This window comes from Rousettus aegyptiacus, unplaced genomic scaffold (assembly GCF_014176215.1).
Source record: "Rousettus aegyptiacus isolate mRouAeg1 unplaced genomic scaffold, mRouAeg1.p scaffold_m13_p_16, whole genome shotgun sequence".
Classification (NCBI taxonomy): domain Eukaryota; kingdom Metazoa; phylum Chordata; class Mammalia; order Chiroptera; family Pteropodidae; genus Rousettus; species Rousettus aegyptiacus.
In genome coordinates this window covers 16,500,499-16,524,372 of record NW_023416291.1, presented here as the reverse complement: position 1 = coordinate 16,524,372, position 23,874 = coordinate 16,500,499, and the positions used below count along the sequence as shown (strand labels likewise).

Below are 23,874 nucleotides of genomic sequence, written 5' to 3'. Positions count from 1 at the left end.
GATATTCTCCAGGATGATCTACAAATTATTTTCAGATACTTCCCAGAACTTTCTAAAAAATCTCAAGAGACCTGTTTAAGTCATTCTCCATCTCCATCTGTTCTGTTCTCTCCTCCTGTTCTACCTCTCTTTCCTCCTGTGATGACTGTTCTCTTCTTAGGAATTCTGGAGGCTTTCCGGCTTTCTGGTTTGTATTCTTTCAGGATCTCTTGACTGAGCTAAGCATTAAGGCTTGGATACAGCATCTACTGGGTAAAAAAATGTTTTTCCTTTTTTTCTTTCTTCATATTTGTGGGCCAGAAAATGCAATAGATAGTCAAGGTTTGACCAGAGACTTCTGATAAATGACTGTTACTCTGTAAAAATGAAATACTCTATATTTGCTGTGTCTTATCATATCTGCCCATACCTGTTATAAGAGTCTGAAATTTCCCCGGTATTGATTGCTTTATGCATGTTCTAAAGAAGGATATTTCTATCTACAGATTGTACTGAAATGTCTGCTTTACTATTTTGGGCTCCTAAAAAGGGCACACAGTGTGTGTCCTCTCTCTTTGCTTCTGGACAAAGGGAAGAAAAGTCCTTAATCTCCTGGATCATGCTCCAGAGAGCAAATCCTGAAACAAACTCTTAAATGATGTGGCCATTTTGTTGATGAGAATTTCCTCTATTGACTTCCCAGTTTCATACCATCTTATTTGTTTTTCTATTTCTTTATTTTTGTATTTATTTAATTTTTTTTAAATGGAAACTTGGGGAACATCACAATCTTGTTTGCTAGAGAACCAGCATTCTAAGTGGAAAGCTACAGAATTTTAACCACTAATTCACAACTTCCTCTTTAAATTTTTTTTTTTTAATTAGTGAAATTACACGTGAACATAAAAATGAAAGTCAAACAGTTCTACCTATGGTATTATTAATAAGGTTGACTACCTTCATAATGAGAAAACACTAGTTCCGTGCCTCCAAACCTTCCAAAGAGGCACCATCCATATCATCTCAGTCTTTTAAATGAAAGAGATTAATTTATCTTTCATTTAAGTTACAGAAATATTCTTAGGCTTAGTGTTCGTGGTATAATCTTTGTCTGTTCTTTTAATTTTAACCTATCTGCCTCTTCATAGTTAAAGTTCATTTCTTATTAAAAGCAAATGGTTTGGTCCTATTTTTATATTCAATCTATCGCCTTTAAATTCAAATTAAAAGGTAGAAAAATATAGCTACCATAGCTATATTAATATCAGATAAAGTAAACTCTAAGAGTTCATCCAGAGTAATGCTAGAGATAAAAAAGGAGTATTTCATAATAATAAAGGAGCAATTCTCCAGAAAAAGATCACAGCAATGAATGCATATGCACTTAAAAACAAAGCTTTAAAACACAAGAAGTAAAATTTGGCAGACCTAAACACATCCACAAACATAATTGGCTTTTTAATACCCCTCTCTCGGAAGTTAACAGAACACAGAGACAAAAATCAGTAAATATTTAAATTTTAACATTATCACACAAGTTGATAAAGTTCTTCTTAAATGTCCATGGAATATTCACCAGAATAGACTGTGTGCTGCCCCAAAAACAAATCTCAGTAAATTTCAAAGAATTAAAATCATGCATACTATGATATCTAACCACAAATAGGTATCAGTAGCAAGAAGATATCTAATACATTTCTATCTACTTGAAATTAAATTACTTCTAAATAATGCAGAGGTCAAAAAAATTTCAAGGAAAATAACAGAACATTTTTAACTGAATAATAATGAAATTGAAACTTAAAAAATATGTGAGGCACAGCTAGGATGTTTCCTAGAAAGAAATTTACAGCTTTAAATGATTATTTAAAAAGAAAAGATGTACAATCAATTATTTAAGCTTTCACCTTAATATGTAGATCAAAAAGAGAGAAGGAAAACAGTGGTTGCAAAAGGTGGTCGGGGGCGGGGGTGGGGGGTGGGGTGGGGTGGCGGGGGAGGTGGGAGCAGAAGGACATGGCTGTGATTATAAAAGAGCAAAGTGAGGGATCCTTGTGGTAATGGATATGCTCTGTTTCTTGACTGTATCGGTGTCAAAATCCTGGCTTAATGTAGTATAATTTTGCAAGATATTACTGTTGGGGCGAACTGAGTATAGGTACATGGACTCTCTCTGCATTATTTCTTAATATACTGCACATGAGTTTACAGACATCTTAAAATAAAAACTTAGTTTTAAAAAATACTATGCAATATGTTTTTTACTTAGATGTGATTGTACTTGTGTTTTGAATTCTGGGAACACAAAATGTCTCCTCAAAAAAGAATGAAGTCACACTTTAGAGTCTTTCTCGTCTTTTTAGTTTTTTGAGTCTTTTGTTTAACTAAGAAAAAGAGTACACATTCAGAAATAAATGCATAAAACATAAATATACAGTTAAAAAATAATTATAAAGTGAATACCCATATACTACCACCTAGTTTAAGAAATAGATCATTGCCAGTGCCCCAGAAACTTCACATATCCACTCACTGAATTACTATTGCATCATCTGTAGCAATAACCACCTCCTTGACGTTTATAACATACATTTCCTTTTTTTCATGCCATGTATCTTCTCTTATGCATCACTAAATAATATAATCTTAGTCTGTTTTGAATTTTATAATGGAGTCATATATAGTTATATAATCTGAGGTCTTGTTATGTGGGGTTAGTATTATGTGTGAAATTTTCATCTATCATTTTATATGCTGTAAGTTTATTTTTAATTTCAATGCTATAGTAGTCTATCTTATCAATAGTAGCACATTTTAATTCTATTGTTGATGGACATTTAAATTTTCTTTCATTTGAGGCTAGTGCGAATAATGTGGTGAATACCATCACACATATTTTTAACATGTATATGCATTTCTATTAGGTGTTTATCTATAGATAGAATTGTTCATCCAAAGATTACTTGTACCTTCAACTTCGATAAATAATGTCAAACTGATCTTTAATGTGATTCTACCTGTTTATACTCCCACCATTGTGTATGAGAAAAATATTGACGCACCTACTCACCAGTGCTTGATATTGTCAGATTTTTTTTTTAACCATTACCAGTAAAGTAGGCACAGTATATTATGAAACTTAGGTTTATTAAGAGTAGGGAAGCACAGAAAGGTCTCTATGTTGCCTTGATGATTTGATTATTTCCTCATAAAGGCCTTCTGAGAAGTTGATGTTTATTCAGATATCTCTTGGGGAGTTTTGTCATGCCCTGTTTTTGAGTGGATTGCATCTTAATAATGTTTTCTTTTGCTTTTCCTTTAGAGAGTGTATATTTTGTAGTTGAATTAGTTGAAAGAGAAAGCCAAATGTTTGTTGCGGGGGTCATATTCCTTTATTCACACACAGTTCCCTCCCTTAAACCCATTGTCCAGCTGTGCCTGAAAAGCATGTTATGCCAGGAGCCCTAGTGAGATTGGCCCAAAGCGTTATCTCAAGTACAACATATCATGCCCACTGAAAGTTCCTGCACCATAGATAAGGTAGGGAAGTACTTCGATTTCAAATTTTACCATTTAAGCTTTCATCTTTAGAAAGTCTTGGTTCATAGAGGCAGTATAAGATGTTGGCCTGGCAGGTGTTAATTGTCCATTAATACAAATATTTCTCAACTTATGATGATGGTGCATCCTGATAAACACGGTAAGTTGAAAATATGTTGAAAATGTATTTAGTGCACTTAACCTATTGAACATCATAGCTTAACCTAGCCTACCTTCAATGTGCTTAGAACCCTTATGTTAGTTTAAGTTCTTTAAAATGTGGAACATTATCAGTCATTCAAACTTTGACACATTTAATTAATTAATTATTTTTTTTCCCATCATATCTACTTCATAACCTCTTGCTCATGTCTTCAGCCACTCTCCTACATTTGAGATGTTTGTGTCTCTTTCGGATCAGGGGAGAAAAAGCATGAGGTACTTAGGCATTTCTCTTTCGCTTTTGAGGAATGCCTGACTTTGTGTAGCTCTGTGATGTTTATATACAATACCAAATTATTCTTCAACTCGATGACAAAAACATCAGTAAAATCAGTCTTTTTCGATCAATTAAATCTTTCAAATGAAAATATCAAGATATTTAAGTAACATACATAGCTGAGAACTGAGAAGAGGTAAAAGCTCTGCCTGATGCCAGGCAATTGTTCAGAGAAGCAGCATTGTGATACATACCCAGCCTTATTTTTGAAGATTACCCAGGTTTGACTTACTTTTATTGCTGGTTGAATAATTCAGTAACCTTTAATTGTCCAGTGGTTTTGTTATTTTTGAAAAGCTTTACCGTGTCCATTTAAAATAATTTTTGTTATGTCAGTGTATACCAAAATTCATCTGAACACATATGCATAATATTCTGGGATACATAAAAATGATGAAGACATATTTCAGCTTGTTATTTATTTTTTTTTAGAAATGAGGTTTTCCTAAGCTAGAATATAAGTGATGGAGTCTATATATAAAAAAGTCTAAATATGTTTTTTAATGAGGCATTTCTATATTTCCCATGGCAATTCGAGATAATCACTATGTACAATCTTCTAAAACAATTTTCCACATTTATTTTTAATTAAACTTGAGTAGGCTACAAAATTTCTGAATTTACCTTCAAATGAACATGATCGAATTCATCTCCCCCTCCCCTCTACCACTGCTACCCTCCATGATAAGGAGAACAACATTCTCTCATTAGGTTTTAAATATGGACATAAGGACAATAAAATTGATAAATCTTTGCTTCTGGAGCTGTGACAAAGTCATTTTTTAAGGATTGTCCTTGAGTAGAATATGGCATATAATTTTTTCTCACCTTTTAAATCAGAACTGCAGATACAGAAATCACACAGATTGTATTGCGACATTCTAGTCACCATCGTATTTTGGACATCAAAAACAGAAAACAATATCGAGTTCTGTTTTTGATGTTCAAAATGGGAGAGGGGAGCTACATCTTCATTTGAGACAGAGTCTCATCTGATCATTTTTATGTAAATGGAATGGAATTATTAAGGGAAAAGTCTATTGTTAATCATTCTAATGCATCATAGCTCTTCAGCGAAGTAGAAGTAAAAGCTTATTTTACAAGTGAAATTAATAGTATAAAGAAAATTTGAAGTTGATGCCAATAGTTAGAAAATACTCAGGCTGAGGAGATAAGATTTCACCATGGGCCATCCCTGTGGTTTCTATGGCTGCAATTAGAAAACTCCTTCTATTTCTCCCTTAGTAATCACAGTCCCATTAGAGAATAAATTCTGTGATTTTCCTAGGGCTGGGAAGAAAATTAGAGGCCAGAGCATAACTTCAATGTTCTCAGCTCCAGGGCACAGCCCAGAGAACCTCACTGTCCTCTTCAGGCCTTCAAGAAGAAGAAATAATATATCAATCTTTGCCCTAGGGGTAATTGATGCATAATAAAGGGCAGAGGGGGAATTGATGTTGTGACTGATCAGGAGCCACCCTTTATGCTCTAGGACACAAAATGAGACAATCTGATTTTCCTACACAACAACAAGGGCTCCACTTTGCACTCAGAGACGCTTTTTATCCCATGCCCTCCAGGTACACCACTCCAAGGAAATGGCTCCTAATTATTTCCTTATTATCACTCCTGCCAGAGCAGATTTGAGTCATGATCAAAGAGAAAGCAGATTGCTAATTAATCCATATCAATGGTCATTCAACAGATTCATGATCTAAAAAATTACCTGAGCTTTTAAAACCAATAATTGTTATTTCCATTTAATTGATTTTTAACCTTGAACCACATTTTTCAATTATAATTTTGACTTAAGTTGAACAAAACTGAGCTATCATGAGATTATGAACCAGAAAAGAACCACAGGGAAGAAGAGACTTGATTTAAGCAAATTAACTTTTTATCAACTTTAGCTATAACTCTAATAATATGTTTCCTTCTAACAAAATGTCTGTAATTAGTCTAATAAAAAATAAGTCTTCATAGAGTAGAACTAAAATAGACCATAGTCACCTGTTCTAAACCTTAAATCCTGACAGATGAAAAGACAGACCCAGAGTTTTGTGTAGTATGCTCAAAGTTACATAGTTGTTAAGTGACAGAAATAGTATTGAAACTAAATCAGCTACTTTCTTTTATAAATATAAAAAGTAGAACCCAAAGATTCTAAGTCATTTGTTCAAGCATATGCTGGTTGGTGGAAGGACTAGAAGTAAAGCTTGGGTCACTTCAGCCTGTCCCTAATATATTCTGGGCTCAAGGAAAGAGTACATATGGAAACTGCATGTTATTTGTCTAAAAACGTAAATGTTATTCACCAAGCTAACAAATTGTTAAATAAAATATGTTCTGTACTTCAACTTTGACAAACATACCTCACCATAACCTAAAAGGTAAGAGAGCCAGTCCCTAGCATCCAGACCCCAGTCTGCAGCCCACCTCCATTTTGCAACCCTGCCTCCATCCACACCATGATAGGCCTTGCATGCATACATATGGACAGCCCAATCTTCTTGTCCAGGTGTGTTTGAGACCCATTTACACTCCCCATTTGCCCTTGGCTTACTCTAAGGCCTAAGGGAGCACTTGCCAGAGATGGAGTTTGCTTTTGGGCTCATAGACCTAGGCCTGCTTATACTGAGGAAGGTGGCTCATACCTGTTGCTCAGAGTATTTCATAATCCCAGCTAACCAGAACATGGTCTAATGGTAGTGGTGGGTATGGTGGGTGCTGCCTCTGGCTGGTCATATCCTATTGGCCCTGTAGACTACTTGTCAGAATGGTGTGTAGACAGACTAGGGCCAGAATTGAGGGGTTGTAAAATGAGAGGCCCCTCTTGCCCTGGCCTAAGGGACACAATAGTGTGTTTACTCTTAGTCCTGTGTTTTTTTTCTCTTTACCATGATAACCCTGTAGGATATAATTGCTCGAAACATTTTATTGTTCTTCAAAAAGAAAATTTAGAGCATCTTAATTTCTCATCCCATTTTCCATGTTAATCAAAACAGATCAGCAATGTTGGGCTGATAATTCTCTAACTCTTCTCAGAGTAGAATTTATTTAAGTTGCTGACAATTTTTTAAAATCCCAATTATATATACCATTTTGAACACATTTTTTTATTAGACTTCTATGAGAAAAGTATGCTAATTTCAGACTCCAAATATTTAAAGGGATTTATAAAACTTGAGAGAATTTTAGGAATATTTATTAAAGAATTTCAATATAAAGTATATGATAAATGGTTAAACGAAGTACTTGCCTTATCTTAGCAACAACGACAGGGCTAAGGGTTAGATTAGTAATTGTCTTCAAGTTTATGGTTGATACTAAATGAAGGAAGAGAGCTAATTCTCCGGCTTCAGCTGTGGATAGTGCTAAAAATTTGAAGAGTAAAAATTGAATAAATGATCTAGATTTTTCTAATAATATAAATGGTTTTTAGATATCACCCACACATCTACATGTACCCACACATCTTAGTAATTTAATGTTATTCTTTAAGTTAATATTATCTTATATGTAGCCATCACTATCCCTTTTCAGATACCACTTCTTTAAACTGTCCCATTTCCTCTGTACCTAGAGGAGATACAGGTAGGTACAAATGCAAGGTTCTTTTAAAGGTCTTTTCCTCATTTAGTACATAACTTCATGATACCCTGTGGAGTATATAGTATTATTTCTATTTCACATGGGAACAAAAAATTGAGAATTAATGTTATGAAATAAATGGCACAAGCCACAGAACAATTATGTGGGAGAGCTAGGACGCAAACCTAGCATATGAGTATATACTTAATTCCCCTTTGTCCCTATCACATGTCTTCCAAATAGAAACACCCAAACCCTGCCTTAGCACCAAGGACAGATATAGCAATAAATGTAGGAAGAAAAGACAAATCTCCCATGAAGATGAATGCCATTTATGTAAATTCACAGCCTCAAATGAGGTGACTCCACATTCTTTAGTGTGAACTCTGCATTGTGACTTCCTTCCAAAGAGTATAGTATGAAAAAGGGGAAAAGAGTAACTTAACAGTGGAAAAAACAAAGAGGATCAGAAATTTTATTTATTCAGTTACTAGTTAATTCTTCGTACACGTATTTATTTATGACTGTTTAATAGCTCCATTATTCCATGACCTGCAGTTTGGATACTCTTAGTTTGCAGGGAAAATAATGGCAATATACTGAGAGGAGCTCAAAGATCATTTAAAAAAGGTATGGCAGTTTTGACTTCTAGCCATGATAGCGTAACAGTACCAGACTTGCCTTACCACTACACACATCTATAAAACTGGAAAAACTATATAAAACAACTTCTTTTAGGGGTTGGATAATAGGCAGCCCCAAATTGTAATCTTTTAGAGAAAGAAGCTGTGAGCATCTGGCAAACTCCATATTTGTCTGCTTTTTTGTCTGGGGAATAATTTCTGGAGGAGTAATACAAAGTAATACAGGTGGGGCAAAGATCAGAGTTCAGAGCTACTAAAGTGACAGAAATGTGTGGGGAAGGGTACCAAAATGTAGGCAGCTTTGGAGAAGGTGGCCCGACTCCACGTGGGACTTCCGTTTGGATCTTTGGCCAAAGGTTTGTCTGTACATATGCGAGTCCAGACAACTTGAGGCCTCATAAAGTAGTTTCTATGAGGCTAAGAGCCGAACAGAGATAGTAGAGGTATGACAGAATGGATAGCAGAAATAATGCAAATCTAAGATACACTAGTGTTCCAGCCAACCAGAGTGGAGAAACCACACTGAGCTTTTTGGTAATTCTTTTTAGATACCAGAAAGGCCATGTCTTAAGAGTAAGAACCGTATGCTTGAGTAAGGGCCATGCCCTAGGACAAAGGAAGGGTAAAATGTAAAGAATTTCACACAAACGAGGAATGAAACCAAGCCTGAAGTGCCCTAAGTAATCTGCAAGTTTTTTTATTTAACTTTTTCCCCCCAGTTTAATTGAGATTTAATTGGCATACAATATTGTTTTAGTTTAAAGTATACAGCATAATGATTTTATATATGTATATATTGCAAAATGATTACCACAATAAGTTTAATTAACATCCATCACTTCCCATAGTTATAGTTTTTTTGTATGTGAGAAGTTTTAAGATCTATTGTATTAGCAACTTTCAAATATACACTACAGTATTGTTAACTATATAGCTACATATACAGTAGTAATTTAAATGCTTGCCAGAATAAAATTCAACTTATGTTAAGAGGACAGATATAAAATATGTTAAGTGTTCTTTACACAAACACACACATACACACACACCACAAAAGAAAGGAAATTTTTGTAGGTGATGGAAATATTTAGTACCTTGATTTTGGTGATAAAATCATGGGTTTATGCATTGTTCAAACTCATCAAGGTGTTTACATTAAATGTATGTAACATTCGTATATCATTTATAAGCTTAAAAAAAGAAAAATCACTAAATAAGCTGATAGAGAAGAAGACACAATCAAGAAAAAGCAGTCAATGCAAACAGACTACGAAATAGCCCAGAAGTGATCAGATAAGGACTTTAATAAATATGTACAGGTACTTAAAAAAAAGCCAAGAAAATTCTGCAATTCAGTGTAATATCTAAAATTCTGCAACTTTAGTGTATTATCTAAAATGAAAATTCCATTGAATGAAATTACCAGATTAGATGTGGCAAAAGTAATGGTTAGTAAACTTGAGAAGGGAAAATGATAAAAATAATCATATTTGAAAAACAGAGAGGAAAAAGAGTGAAAAAATAGAGGAAAAGAAAAGAGCCTTAGGAATCTGTGCGATGTCAAGCAGTCTAGGCTGCATGAAATGGGAGGCTCAAAGGAAAAGAGAGGAATTCTGGTGGAGAAGTTGTGTGTTTTTGTTTTTGTTTTTGTTTTTTTAACAATGGCTGAAAATTTCCCCAAACACAAACCTACAGATTCAAATAGTTTAGTGAATCCCAATCAAGAAAATACTAAGAAAAACCATATTTAATTATATCATAATCCAACTCCTGAAAACTAACTATAAAAACAAATAGTTGTCCATTACTGTGTAACAAATCACCACACACTGGCTTCAAAAAATATTTATTATCTCACGGGTCTATGGGTCAGAAGTCCAGGTGGGCTCACTTGGGTTTTCTACTCAGGGTCTCACAACTTTAAAATCAAGGTGTGAACTGAACTGGGCTTATCTGGAAGCTCTGGGAGAAAAGCTACTCCAGGCTCATTCAGGTTGTTGGCAGAATCCAGTTCCTCATGGTTGTAGGTCTAGGGTCCTTGTTTCCCTTTTGGACTGTCAGCCAGAGGCAGCCCTCTTCTCCTAAAAATCAGTTGCATTTCTTTCCATGTGGTCTTCTCCATCTTCAGTGCCAGCAGTGGTACATTAACTCCTTTTCACATTGAATCTCTCTGATTTTCTCTTTGATGCCTATCTGGAGAAATTCTCTGCTTTTAAAGAGCTCACATGTTTACATTCGGCTCACCCAGATAATCTCCCCTTTGATTAAATTCAACTTATTAGTAGCCTTAATTATATCTGCAAAATTCCTTTTGCTATATAATATAACATAATCAGGGCACTCTATCTCATATCCATAGTCCCAAGAATTAGTATAGCAAATCTTGGGGGATACGTGGTATTTTAGAAGTCTTCCTACTACTGCAAGAAGTCAGAGAAGAAAAGTAACATAAAGGTAAACAATGATGCTTGGTTTCTTATCAGAAAAATGTGTGACAGTGTACAATAGAACGATGCTTTAAAGACAGAAAGGAGGAAAAGAATAGAAAAATTACAACCTAGATTTTCCTATCCAGTGGTATATCCTTTGGAAATACGGTAAAACAAAAAAATTTCAGATAACTAAAAGCAGAGAAAATTCATGAGACCTGCACTCTAAGAAATGTTAAAGAATGTTATTCAAAATGAAGGGAAATTATGGCAGCTCAAATTCATATTTGCAGGAAGGAAAAGAGTATTGAAACAGATAAATATAAAAACCTATCTTTTTTTTCTTACATTAATTTCTTTAAAAGACAACTGACTTTTAAAGAAAGTCAAGAGAAGCAGGCAAACTTTGTGACCTATGGGCCAAATCTAGCTCACAGTTTAATTTTCTATGGTCCGATAGCTAAGAATGTGGTGTTTTTTTTTTTTTTTTAAGGATTATAAAAATAAAAACAGGTATGAACCATACATAACAACAACCAAAAAACAATATGCAACGAAGACCGCACATAACCCTCAAAGCTTAAAATATTTACTATTTTATTTTTAAAGAACTTTGATCTCCTTTTTAGAGCATAAAATAAATAACATTGTATTATGGGTTTTATAACAGATGTAGTAGTTAAATAACAACAGTAGTTTGAAAAATAGGAAAAGGTTAATTACATTTTGAGAGATTTATACATTTTCAGTGAATGTTCGAATCACAATATTAACTCTAGGAAAATTGTAATAATGCATATTATACTCTAGGCCAATCACTAAAAAATATAAAGTGTTAGAAAGCCAAAGTAAGATTCAAAATAAAACACTAAATAATTTTTTGACAAAAATAATATGCAGGATAGGAAGAAAATAGAAAGAAAACAGATTAGAAAACTAAGAAACATAAAAATGTTAGAATTAAATTTAGCCATAACAAAGATTTTGTTAAATATAAACACTCCAATTAATAAGCAAAGATTGTCAGACTGCATAAAAATCATAATGTAATAAGGAAATATTAATAAACATTATGTAGTAAATTCTACAACCTAAATAAAATAGAAAAATTTCCTGAAAAATATTAACATGTGAAGAACAGGAATTTAAATATCTCTGAATGTACCAAAGACTCTTGAAAATGTAGTAAGAAATCTCTCTTCCTTCCCTCCCAAAATCCAGATGCAAATGGTTTAATTAGTGAATTTTATCTAATCTTTAAGCAGAAAATAATATCACTGTTATACAATTTTTTTTTAGAAAATTGAGAAACGGGAGTTACTTTACTATTAGTTTTTTGAGGTCAGCATAACTATGATACCATAACCTTGCAAAAACATTGCAAAAAGAAAAAAAATTGCAGGATAATATCTCTTAGTAATATTGATTGATTCCAGTAACATATGAAAAAGTACATTAGGACACACTGAGGTTAATCCCAGAAATGCAAGGTTGGTTTAACATTTGAAAAATAATCAGTTTAATTTTCCATGTTTACAAAATAGAATGAAAATATCATCCCAGATAGATGCAAAAATATTTAACAAACTTCAACAGTCATTTCTCATTTCAAAAAAATCCTATTTATAATTCCAGCAGCCTTTTTTTTAAAGTCAATGACAGGCCAGTTCTAAAATGTATATGAAAATGCAAAGATGCTAGAAAAGCAAAGACAGATTTGAAAAAGAACAGGAGTCATGATACCTGATTGCAGGAGTCATGATACCTGATTCTAAGAATAATTCTAAAGCTACAGTAATCGAGGCAGTATAGCATTGACATGCAGGTAGCCTAACAGAGCAGTAGAACTGAAAAGAAAATTTATAAATAAACCCATACTCATACAGTAAAGTTTTTCACTATTAAGATGCCAGTAGAGATAGAAAAATCTTTTTAATAGTGCTTTAAAAATGGATAAAACATGCAAACAATGAAACAGATCTTACCTTCCACTATAACCAAAAAATAATTCAAGAATGATTATAGATCTAAACATTAAATCTATAAATCTTTAAAAAAAAAAACATAGGCAGATATTTTCATAGTATTGTAAGCAAATATTTCTCAGGGAGCATGAAGAAACCAATGGCCATAAAAGAAAAAAAATGATAAATTAGATTTCATTGAAATGTAATAAAACTTAATGCTCATCAAAAGACACCATTAAGAAAATAGACAAGACGTTGACTGGGAATACATATATAAAGGTGAGAAAGCATTTTTATCTATAATATACAAAATATTAAAAATGAAAATAAAAAGAAAACAAAAAATGAGCAAGAAGACTTAGACACTTTGCAAAAGAAGATAAACAACTGGTGAAAAATATACACAAAAATGTTCTGAACATCATTAGGGAAATGTAAATGGAAATCAGATCTGCTATAATCACATTCCTCATACCTGCTCCAAAAAAGTAAAATAAAGACAGCTTATACCAAACATTAGTGAGAATGTTGAGAAATTGGACCTTCCATGTATTGCTGTTAGGAGTATTAAATGATACAAATTTTTTTTTGAAAGCTCTTTGGCAGTTTCTTGTGAAATCAAATATACACTTACACCCAAACCCAGCAATTCTAACACCTATGTATTTACCCAAGAGAATTTAAAACAAAGGTCCAGAAGAGACTTTTATATAAATGCTTATAACAGCTTTATTTATACTAGTCCCAAACTGGAAACAACTCAAAACTTTCATCAACAGAAGAATTGATAAACATATTATTATGGCACAGTCACAAAATGGAATACTTCTCAAAAATAAGAAAAGAATAAACCACTGATAAACCCCGTAACATTGATGAATTTCAGAATTGTCATAACTAAAAGAAACCAGAAACAGAAAAGGATATTTTTTGATTAAATTTATATAAAGTTAAAAAATGTGAAGATAGAAATCAAAATAGTGGTTAAGAGGTGTGTAGACTTATTGGATAAAAAATAGAAGAAACTTTTTTGTGGATGATAAAAATACCTTAAAACTGGAGTGTTTGATTTGTTGGAGTTCATTGAATTGTACACATTCATATATTTATATGCAAATTTTACCTAAATTAAAAAAAATTGACAGTGTAAAAGTTGAATGGAAACTGTCATCTATGGCCATGCCACTCTGAACAAGCCCGATCCCATCTGATCTTGGAATCTAAGCAGGGTTGGGCCTAGTTAGTACTTGGATGGGAGACCACCTAGGAAGATCAGGTGCTGTAGGCATAAAAAATAATGGATTGGAAGCTGACAGGGTCCTTGCAATCTGTGAGGTCAACAAAGGGTTGCCTTGCCTAAAAAACAAACAAACAAATAAACGAACAAACAAAAAAAACTGTCTCCAAGGCCTTCAGTAACATTTTTAGACACATGTGAACAAAGTAATAAGCAGAAAATCTAAAAAGAGTAGGCAGAAAAGTTAGTGTCATGACAATACCACCCAAGCTGTTTACAGCCTGTCTGTAAGAGGTTTCTCACAAGTGGAAAAACAGACTACAGTATTCGTACTGCCAACTTGGATTATGGAGGACAGTGTGGGGATTGGAAAACTGCCACCATTATTTTCCATCACCAGCAAACTATCTCAGGGATATCCAGCAGGTAATCTTTGAATTCAAAACAAATATTGCAGAAGAAACATTGACAGCTCTGTATCCATAAAAGGCTATATAAAGCACCACTCAATGGGGAAAGCTGTTGATGAATTTGAAAGACTGTTCAGGGTATCTGGAGGGAACAGAGTGAGTCCAGATGGAAGAAGTAAATCAACGTACACAACCAGATTGAGATTTTTTAACTCTGAACCATGAAGATGGCCTGCATCTTGCCTTTCTTAGGAAAAAAGTGCTGTAACCAAAATGGCCTCTGAGGGAAGTTAAAGGTACCCACCAAACTCTGGAGAAAGGAATTAGCAAGAGAAGAATATACCACGATTGTTTTTGAATAGCTTTACCAGTGACATAGACATCTATTGTCACTTCAAAACTAAATTAAGAAAATAAGAAACTTATTTGTGGATGAGCTCTATGCCAAAAGCAGGATATTTTCAAGCCTGAATTTGGTTAGTGCTGTGGCCAGGAACAGAAGAGGATGCAAAATGTCAAGAGATGGTGGAATGATCCAATGAAAGCATTACTAGGCTAAAAGAATGAGTAAAACACAAGATGGTGACAAAAAGACCCAGCATGGAGAGGCTTTTGTAACATGATTAGTTATCTCCTGAAAATGGAAGCAGTCGTTAATACATGCTGGACAAATTTGTAGTCTCTGATTATTGAATTCTTACTGAGATCAACAAGCTTGAATTTCTCACTGACTATGCTTATAAAAATAATTCAGTTTGTTATTACTAGTTTAATTGAAGTTGTATTTCAGTAAAATGAAAAAAAAATCACATCTCTTATTTTTGCAAAAGAAAAAAATCTGTAAATTTGAAGCTATAATCAACACCAACAGGGTTTAGTTAACACCTCTCCCCTTAATTTTAAATGTATAAAAGGGAATAAGTTCGATATAAAAATTACATTTGTAGCTTCATTCAGTTCTATTCTATTTGTAATAATAAAAATCACTTTCTCTCTCTCTCTCTCTCTCTCTCTCTCTCTCTCTCTCTCTCTCTCTCTCTCTTAAATTTAAGCTCAGGAGCCATTAAATGAGAAAGGACAGCTATACCTGATTAAAATCCAAACACAACTAATCCACGAATGCATGGTCAGCACAGTCTTCATTTTGATGTACTATAAGTATTATTGTCATTTAAAAAGGACATATAGACACCATAACTGTATGAATTTCAGGCTCGGAGAGCGAGAGAAACCCAGCAACCTAGGACCCCTCTGATGGAGAATGAAATATTTTTTAGAACACAGGTAAATGCTTTTGTTAGGGCCATTGATTAGGAGATAGCCCTCAGGGACCTTGGTCACAAGCCCTTGACTCTCTCTTTCCTAAGGGCTTGAGGTCAGAAAAAGTAGAGTGCCACTATATGACCGTGACAACCTAGATGTTCCTAGCTAGCCAGTGGACCAAGGAGACCTCCAGAAAACAGAATTATCAGGCAGTCTTCTAATTTTCTTTCCTACCAAGAAGGATGAATGCAGCTCTGAACTGTTCAGTATTAAGGACATTTTTATAGACTGTTAGTGGATAGAATCTTTCACTATGTGAAGAAAGGAGCACAAAGCTGAACAGCAGAAAGCCGAGAAAAAGAATAATCTTTCTTTCCTTTTCTCTCTCTTTAAACTCCTTCCCCTGTGCTTCAAAAGTAGTAAGGCAAAACCCCCAGATTGATTCTTTCTTGGGAATCACTGGTGTTTCAGAGTAATCTATGTCTGATGCTCTCTGAAGCCCTGAAATGGACAACTTTTGAAATTTGGGCCTGCCCTCCATCTGTCCCTTTGTCTCTCTCTGTCTCTCTCTGTCTCTCTCTCTCTCTCTGTCTCTCTCTCTCTCTCTCTCTCTTTCTCTCTTTCTCTCTCATATTCTGTTTTTAGCCACCACCTGAGAGATGCTTTTCTCCTGCATCATCCCCTGAAAATAATAATAATAATAATAATAATAATAATAATAATAGCCTAAGGCAAGAAACTGAGCTAGCTCTGAACTAGACACTTAGAGAAAACTTCTGACCTCTTTCTTCTGCCCCTCGTCTAGTCTTCTATATGTATCTAGACTACTTCACTATCAAATTTCATGGAGATTTAGGGCCAAAGCCTCCACTTAGGGTGTTCTCTAGTCTAGAACTCTTCTTTGAATTCCACAACTCTAAGGTCTAGTTCATCTTTAATATCTCTACTTGGCTATCTCCCAGATGCTTCAGACTTAATATACTGAACATAAAACTCTCATTCTTTCCACCCAACCTATTTCTATATCACTCATGCTCATTTTAGTAAAGGGCATCTATTTAAAGTCAGCCTCAGAAGTTATATTGATCTTTTCTGTTTTCTTACCTACCCCATATCTGACCCCTCAGCAAATCCTGCTGATACTGCCTACAAAGTATGTCTTGAAATTTTCACTTCTAGACCAGGCCAGTGATACATTACCTCTTGTCTTGTTTTGATTATTAAATAATAATAGATGTTAGTTATTTTAAGCCACTAAGTTTGTGGCAATATGTTACACAGCAGTAGATAACAAACACAGTTAGTTACTCATCTGTAAAATGTGGATAGTGATACTTAAGTTGCAGAACTTTTGTGAGGATTAAAAATGATAAATCATGAGCATTTCACATGTTATAGGTATTTAATCAATATTCAAACCTGAAAATGAAATATATACTATGGGGAATGGGAAAGATACACCACCAAAAAAATCCAGAAGTAGCAAATAAATGCTTGTTCAGCCTTTGTACATATTTTCCATCTAGAAAGAAAATTTAGAAAGTTTCCTGAAAAGCTCAAGGAAGAATGTAATTCTTTATTTTTATTTCAGAAAATGTAAAACACAAACAATACAGCCATAATCCATCCTCACCATCATCAGTAATACCAGCAATAAATACTTGCTTGAGTCTTTATTTTATTCATAGCAATACTTTTGTACAGCATGCAACTCCCAAGTTCTTTCAACATTAAGAAAGCTCAATGCTCACAGCTTGCTTTCAACAACCAATATGTACTCTTTTTAGACTGTTTAAAGCTAGTGGCAATCAGTGAACTCATGTAAATTGTGCTTTGTCTCTTCCACTTTATTTTGAACAATGCAGTCCTTCCTTTTGAGAAATCACTCTGCTTCCCACCCCCACATAAGTGTCTCCAACTCTTTATTTCTTCCCTGTCCTTCCATTCCTCAGCAGCTGTGGGCCCATGACCCAAAATGCTCAGATATCTTCAGTATTGCGTGAAGGGATTTTGGAAAATTTTGGAAAATTTCCCTGAATTAGGAAAAAAAGAATTGTCCTGTATTCCTCTACTTGTTCAATTTATATTTCTTATTCATAAGAAATAAGGGTCTGTTGTAGCCGTAGAGACACAGAAGGCAACTACCTAGCCAAAGCTCTTGCCTTCATAGCACTTATATTCTAATAGAGGAAGGGAGATAATAAGTAGGTGGTGATAATTGCCCTGAAGAAATGTAAAATAAAATAAGGTGAGGAGATAGAGAATAATAAAGGCTATTATTTTAGGTGAGTAAATCTGAGAAGACCTCTTAAAAACAATAAAATGAGGGAAAGTCAGAAAGCTTTCAGCTAGAGAGATTAGCAGGTGTAAAGCAAGAAGGAATGTGGAATTTTGAGGAAAAGTAGGAAGGTTATTGTGGCTGGAGCAGAGTAAGAAATGAGAAGAATAATTAGAGATTGCTTTGGAAAAGTAGCCAGGAATGAGATCATGTAGAAATTTTAGATCATAATAAGGATTTTACATTTTTTCCTAAGTGTCAGGAAAAGCTATTTCAGTGTCTTAAGCACTAGAATGACATAAAATGATTTATATTTTCAAAGGGTCCCTCTGGCTTCTCTAAAAAGATGATGGAAGGGCTTGTACAGGAGTGAGGATACCACTTGGGAGGCAGTGCTCAGTAACTTGTTTGTTACTCCAGAACCACTCTCTACCTATCTCCATTCTGGGTCCTGAGAAACTGACCTTTTTGTGCTGCAGCAAAAAGTCCCTTTGACCTTTGACTTCCAGTTGGGTTCAACCAATGGAAGCTACTGGCTGAAAACTAATAGTAAAGTCAGTATATTTAATTCCTTAGCTTTCTACCTGGAAGGTTGCTGAGGGTTGACTACATCTTTCTTCTAAAGGTCAAAGCTGCTATCAGCTAGCACCTAATTTCTCTGAATTTTGGTGCCTGCTCCCCCCTCCCTTTGTCCCTTCAGGTGTTTAGATGGACATGATGCCCCATGTTACTAGTTTTGGGTTACAGAATTTTTCTTTGTTGGTTTCTCTAACATTGCCTTCACCCTTTCAAGTAACCTCTTTATTAAAATATATCCTATTTAATCAAATCGAGTGCACTATCTTTTATCCTTGCTAGACACTGAGCTAGTAGAATAATCTGATGTTGTTTTAGACCATACTAGGTAGTCTTTGCTATTTTGGCCATTGTTAGAATATTTTTCGTTATTTTTCCCTTTCTCACATACCATGTTCAGCATGTCCACTGAAGCCTCTGCAGTTGTTTTTATTTGAAATTATTTCTAGAAATTTCTAAATCTATCCATTGTGTTCAAAGATAAAGTTTCCTATTTTGATTAAGATCATTTGGAATCTATTTTATGAATAGTGTAATGGTGAATGGTGCTACTTGGAAGTAAATTCTTAAAGGAAAATAGTCAAAGGAAAAAATTCAAGTTTGTTGTGATTGTCACTGGGTTATGAATAGTTGAAAAAGAGAGGAGTAAGGGAGAGCAGAAACAAAAGATAAAGTAGACTGATGGAAACCACAAAGCCATGCTTTACCTCCATAATATAAACAGGAACTAAACCAGAAGTTAAAGTCTGTGGGTCTGGGTTTGGTCTGTGCCTCAAAAAGAGAAAAACTGGTATAGAAGAAAATGACAGTTGACACTTTAAAATGCATCAGACTATTTATTTTCAAATTTGTAAATATGAGTGTGCATTTTAAGCTATTCTTCCTACTCAGTTAAGTCAAAACAGAAACTTAACTGTATTCTCAATTCACTTTCTCAGCGTCCCTGATGATAGTTTTGTTTTCTGAAATTATACTTTTCCTCTCTAATTTGCCTGATGATAGTAATATTTTGTAGCATGTTTTTAGCTATTCCATCACTAGGCAAGTCTACCAAGGTATAATTTGAAAGCAATCGTATCACTTTGTGATCATTTTATATTTTTCTTTTCTTTGTCATATTTTCTATTTCTATCTTTATCACCCATCTATATCTCTTTCTCCCTCCCTGTTCTTCCTTCCTCCTTTCCTCCCTCTCCCTCCTCTCTCTGATTTCTCTGCCTTAATTTTTACAGTGAAAATAAAATAATTTACGAGGCATTAGAAGCAAAACAAGCAGCTTGTTTCTCAGGAGGATGTAAAAGGGAGACAGCAGAGCTAGCAATCACCCATTTCATTGTGTGAGAGCAACTAATCAGTTTTTTTTTTTTTCACTAGTAGCAAATGTAGCCACAATTGTAGAGAATACGGTACACTTAAAAAGAATACCTTTAAAAAGAGTCATACTTTTATTGGTTGAGTTGAAAAGACAAAGTATTAGATTCTTCAGTGGTAATTCCCTAAGGAAAGAGCAAATTCCGCCTTTTTAAACATTGAAAATATCTCTGGTATTATGCTATTTTAGAAAACTACAGTTGAACTCTTTATCTAAAGATTAGTCTGTAAGACATTCTGAGACATCATAGGATAGTCCACATGGACTCCTTGATGGTGGAACATATAGTAAATGGAGCCTGGATCCTGAGTTTACTATTTGGAGAAGAGCCACCCAGGAGAACCACTGATCAAGAACATCCTCATGAGACTCAGTGTGAGCAAAAAAAAAAAATCTTTGTTGCAGTGAGGCTCTGAGAGTTTGAAGTTGTTTGCTATAGCAGTTAGCCTACCTACCCTGAATAACATAGATCCAAATCTTGGAAATCATAATTAAAATTGACTGTTGCAAAGTCAATTTTAAAAATTCTGCTTTTCAGTCTTTATCCTTAGAAGAATGCTATAGGTGTACTATTCAATGATTTCCTAAATTCTGTAGCAGAATTATTATAGCATGAAATTTAAAACAATCTAAATGCCCAACAATATCCATTGTTTAAAACAGTAAGGTACATTTGTAGAATAAAATATGCAGATATTAAAAATAGCATGTGAAACTATTTACACACACTTTACCAAGTTTAGAATATTTAATGTCTTCAAATTACATCTATACATAGACAAATTATTGTAAATATATATACATAAAAATGTTGATGGTCATTACTCTAGGTGATAGGTTTAGGCATGATTTTTATCTTTGTTATTTTCTGAGTTTTTCAGTATTAAAAATTATAGATATGCACACATATAAATGATATTTGCCATCAGACATATTGATATTATTTTTAAACAGTCTCACAGAAAACAACCAGGTGAACTTCAAGATTTGACAGACTGAAATAGCAAAATATTCAGTGCTAGGGAAATAGCCATCTGGAGTCACAGTCCAAGAAATTGCCCTGAAGTGTAGTTGAGATTTTGGTCCCATCCTACCTACCCCAGTGCTCCTCTCACCTCTTAAAAGCCTATACTGACTCAGTCTAGGAATTTGCTACTGATATTTACAAACAGTGGCGTAGTAAATTTAGAGACCGTGATTAGACATTTCTCTGGCAGAAGCATTTTCTTGAAACTAATCCTGCTTATGGGGCAAAGTAGGCTAGTAGAGAAAAGCTCAGAAGTATTTTCATGCATTTTTGAATAAGATTAAAATTAATAAGAATAAGATTAGTAAGAATAAGATTCAGTAATATTGTTATTATAGTGTTTTGATCCAAAATGATAATACTAATGAACTTTAAATCTCAAAGGGAAACAGAAAATAGAGATTCCTTTTAAACGTTTATTTTCTCAATTTAATACTAGATCAACAAAAGGAATTTTCAAGCTTTTATCATCAGCATCATCTTTCTTTAAGTCTTTCTACAGCCTTCAAAAATTGGGGCTTTGCAGTTTGGATACTCTAGAAAATAAAATTGAAAGTTGACAAAAATGTCTCGATATTCCCAAATTGTTTTTGGTATTTAACATATTCAGAATTTTGTCTCTCTCTGTTTCCTCGTATTTTGATTTCTTTTTTAAATTGATCTGATTTTAGTTCTTTGCGTAATAGGCTTTTTGCTCCTCATTCTCCTTGACTTATCAGAGGTTTTTAAAAGTGGTAACCCAGAAACAAAAGTCAGGGAAATAATGCACTGTAACATTTCAATGAAGGATTTAGGTAATCCCCTTTCATAAATATTCAGAAATTCTGACAGTGAAAGAAGAGACACTGTAGGCTGAATTTCACCAATAAGACATTTTTATAAGAATTATAACTTGGCTGTATTTGAGTCTTTGGTCTATCCTTAACATGTATCATGGTTTGATTAAACAATGCAAGATACTTCATTCAGGAATCCCATTATGAGAAACATTCCAAAGAACCACGTTCTTTAAAGCATTAGAGTTTTTTTTTTTTTTTTTTTTTTTTTTTAAATCATTCATTGTTTAAATCTAACCTCTGTAATTATTGCAGAGAAAGTTTCTATAGTCTGTTATATACATGGAAATGAAATGCCCCACCTGATGTCCTGGTGGCCTGATGTTTTCAATAAGAATTGCAGGAAGATTTAATAGATTTCTTCTTAGCAGTCTCTTCGTCATCTTGTGTGTAGCTGATGATTCATTAAAATAAATTGGGTGTTTTACTGGGTACCAATTGTTTTAAAGCATCGAAATGAAATCGTGCAAATACATGTACTGTCTAAATTAATACACTTCAATCTTTTTACTCTTAGAGTTAAAAATATCTCATGTCTAGAAATATTCATGTCTCAGATATTTTAAAATTTGAATTCATTCCTAATGAAATTCAATTAAAAATTTCCTCCCTGCTACCTTACATAAAAACAAACAAATAAACAAACAAACAAACAAACAAAAAACCCAGCTTCTATTGATTATTTCACTGGAAACAGTGCCGCCAGCTCTAAACCCCTGTGGCTTTTTTTATTTTTCCCCCTCAGGACAGGGCATGGGGGGAGGCTTTTCATTAGAACAAAATTAGCCATTGAGTCATGAGTATGAACAGGGGTTCTTGTCGAGGAGCTAAAATGAATGTGCTAACAGAGCTGGAACTAGAATTTCAAGAAAATATAACTAGTCTAAAGTCTTGGTGTCACTTTCAGGGTCAAACTGAGTGAGATGTGTGGACACACAGAGCAAATGAATAATTTGGCACTTCATCAAACCGATAATCTTTGAATATGAATATATATTAGCAGTCTGAACACTGAGAAGGGTAGGAGCAGAAGAGTGTTGGTTTAGAAATCAGTCTCTCCAATGAGCAGAGCAATTTAGCTTTCATTCTCTACTCAAGGAGCAAATATCCTTTATAAGGCATTTTAGAATAAGAGAAATGTTCCTTAGAGGGACCCCTCCTTAGAAAGCATTTTGCAAGCTATAAAGTAATCATTTCCCACTTGAACATGGCACGGGAGGTCACACTTCCCATGATTTATACTTCACGATTATTAATTTAAGAATGTTATTTAGCACCTACTTGTTTCAGGTCCCATATTTGGCTGGGGCTGCAAGGGTAAACAAGCAGCTTATCGCAGCATTTCCCCCAATTATTTGCAGTTCTCTCTGAGAGGAGTCTGGAAAATGCAATTTGCTACAGCTCCCAGCATTTTCAGTCATGTTGCTGTGGCCTCATTGACATTTTCATGCCCAGGTGCTAGCTCTGCTGGCTTGTGATTCCTTATTCTGGCTCTTAGCATGCAACATCCCTACAGACTGAATTAGCTTGACCTTCAAAAGATAATTTACATATTTCTTCCCTGCCAACCTCATTTTCATAACAACATAGGAATGAAGCACCATCCTTGTGTTTTACTAACAACTTGAAGCTGGCCTAGCAAAGTTCCGTGATATCAGATGGTTAGGATAGTGTTCAGGGTTCAGGCGGTCCCGAGATCACAGGTCCTCTGGGTGACTGGTGTGGACCGCTTGTATGAGATATGAGGACTTACCAGTATTCACTACATCCTATCTTTCCAGAAGACATAGAAAGACAGAGGCAATTTTGTGCAGGCCACTGTTTAACTCCCCAGTTGTAGGGTACTCTTTTGATACCATCTCTGTTACTGGGGAAAGACTCACAATGGGTTTATAGATTCAAAATCTGTAACTTACTGAAACTCAGAAATAATAGTAATAAAAAAAACCAGATCAATAAAAAGCCCAAAGCCTGTTTTACCCTTGTATTTCAGAGTTCAGAGCAGATAAACAATGGTTTACATACAGGTGTTTTAAAGATGGTAGAAATGCCTTTTACTGTATCATGTTGATTTTTTCATGGTGTATAATACCAACTAACACAGTTTGCTGAGGTTGAACCAATTCTTGAAGTTTCTCAAGCCATTCTTTACTGCAAAAATACATTGTTTTGTTTTTCGTGATTTCAAGTACACTTTTCCATGTACTATCTTAACCTTAAACCAAA

General features: G+C 34.2%; 1 protein-coding gene and 1 pseudogene across 2 annotated transcripts in view; both read left to right on the top strand.

Moving 5' to 3' along the window:
• The window catches only part of NR3C2 (nuclear receptor subfamily 3 group C member 2), a 746,291-nt gene that overhangs the window by 10,478 nt on the left and 711,939 nt on the right, over positions 1–23,874 (top strand). Inside the window, exon 2 of one of the 2 annotated variants that reach the window (XM_036234280.1) lies at positions 3,412–3,519. The exons of the other annotated variant lie outside the window; for it this stretch is intronic. The gene's annotated coding sequence lies outside the window, so the exon portion shown is untranslated. The remainder of the gene's footprint in view (positions 1–3,411; positions 3,520–23,874) is intronic. 2 annotated transcript variants of the gene reach the window in all.
• Positions 13,819–13,937, top strand: LOC118612642 (annotated as a pseudogene).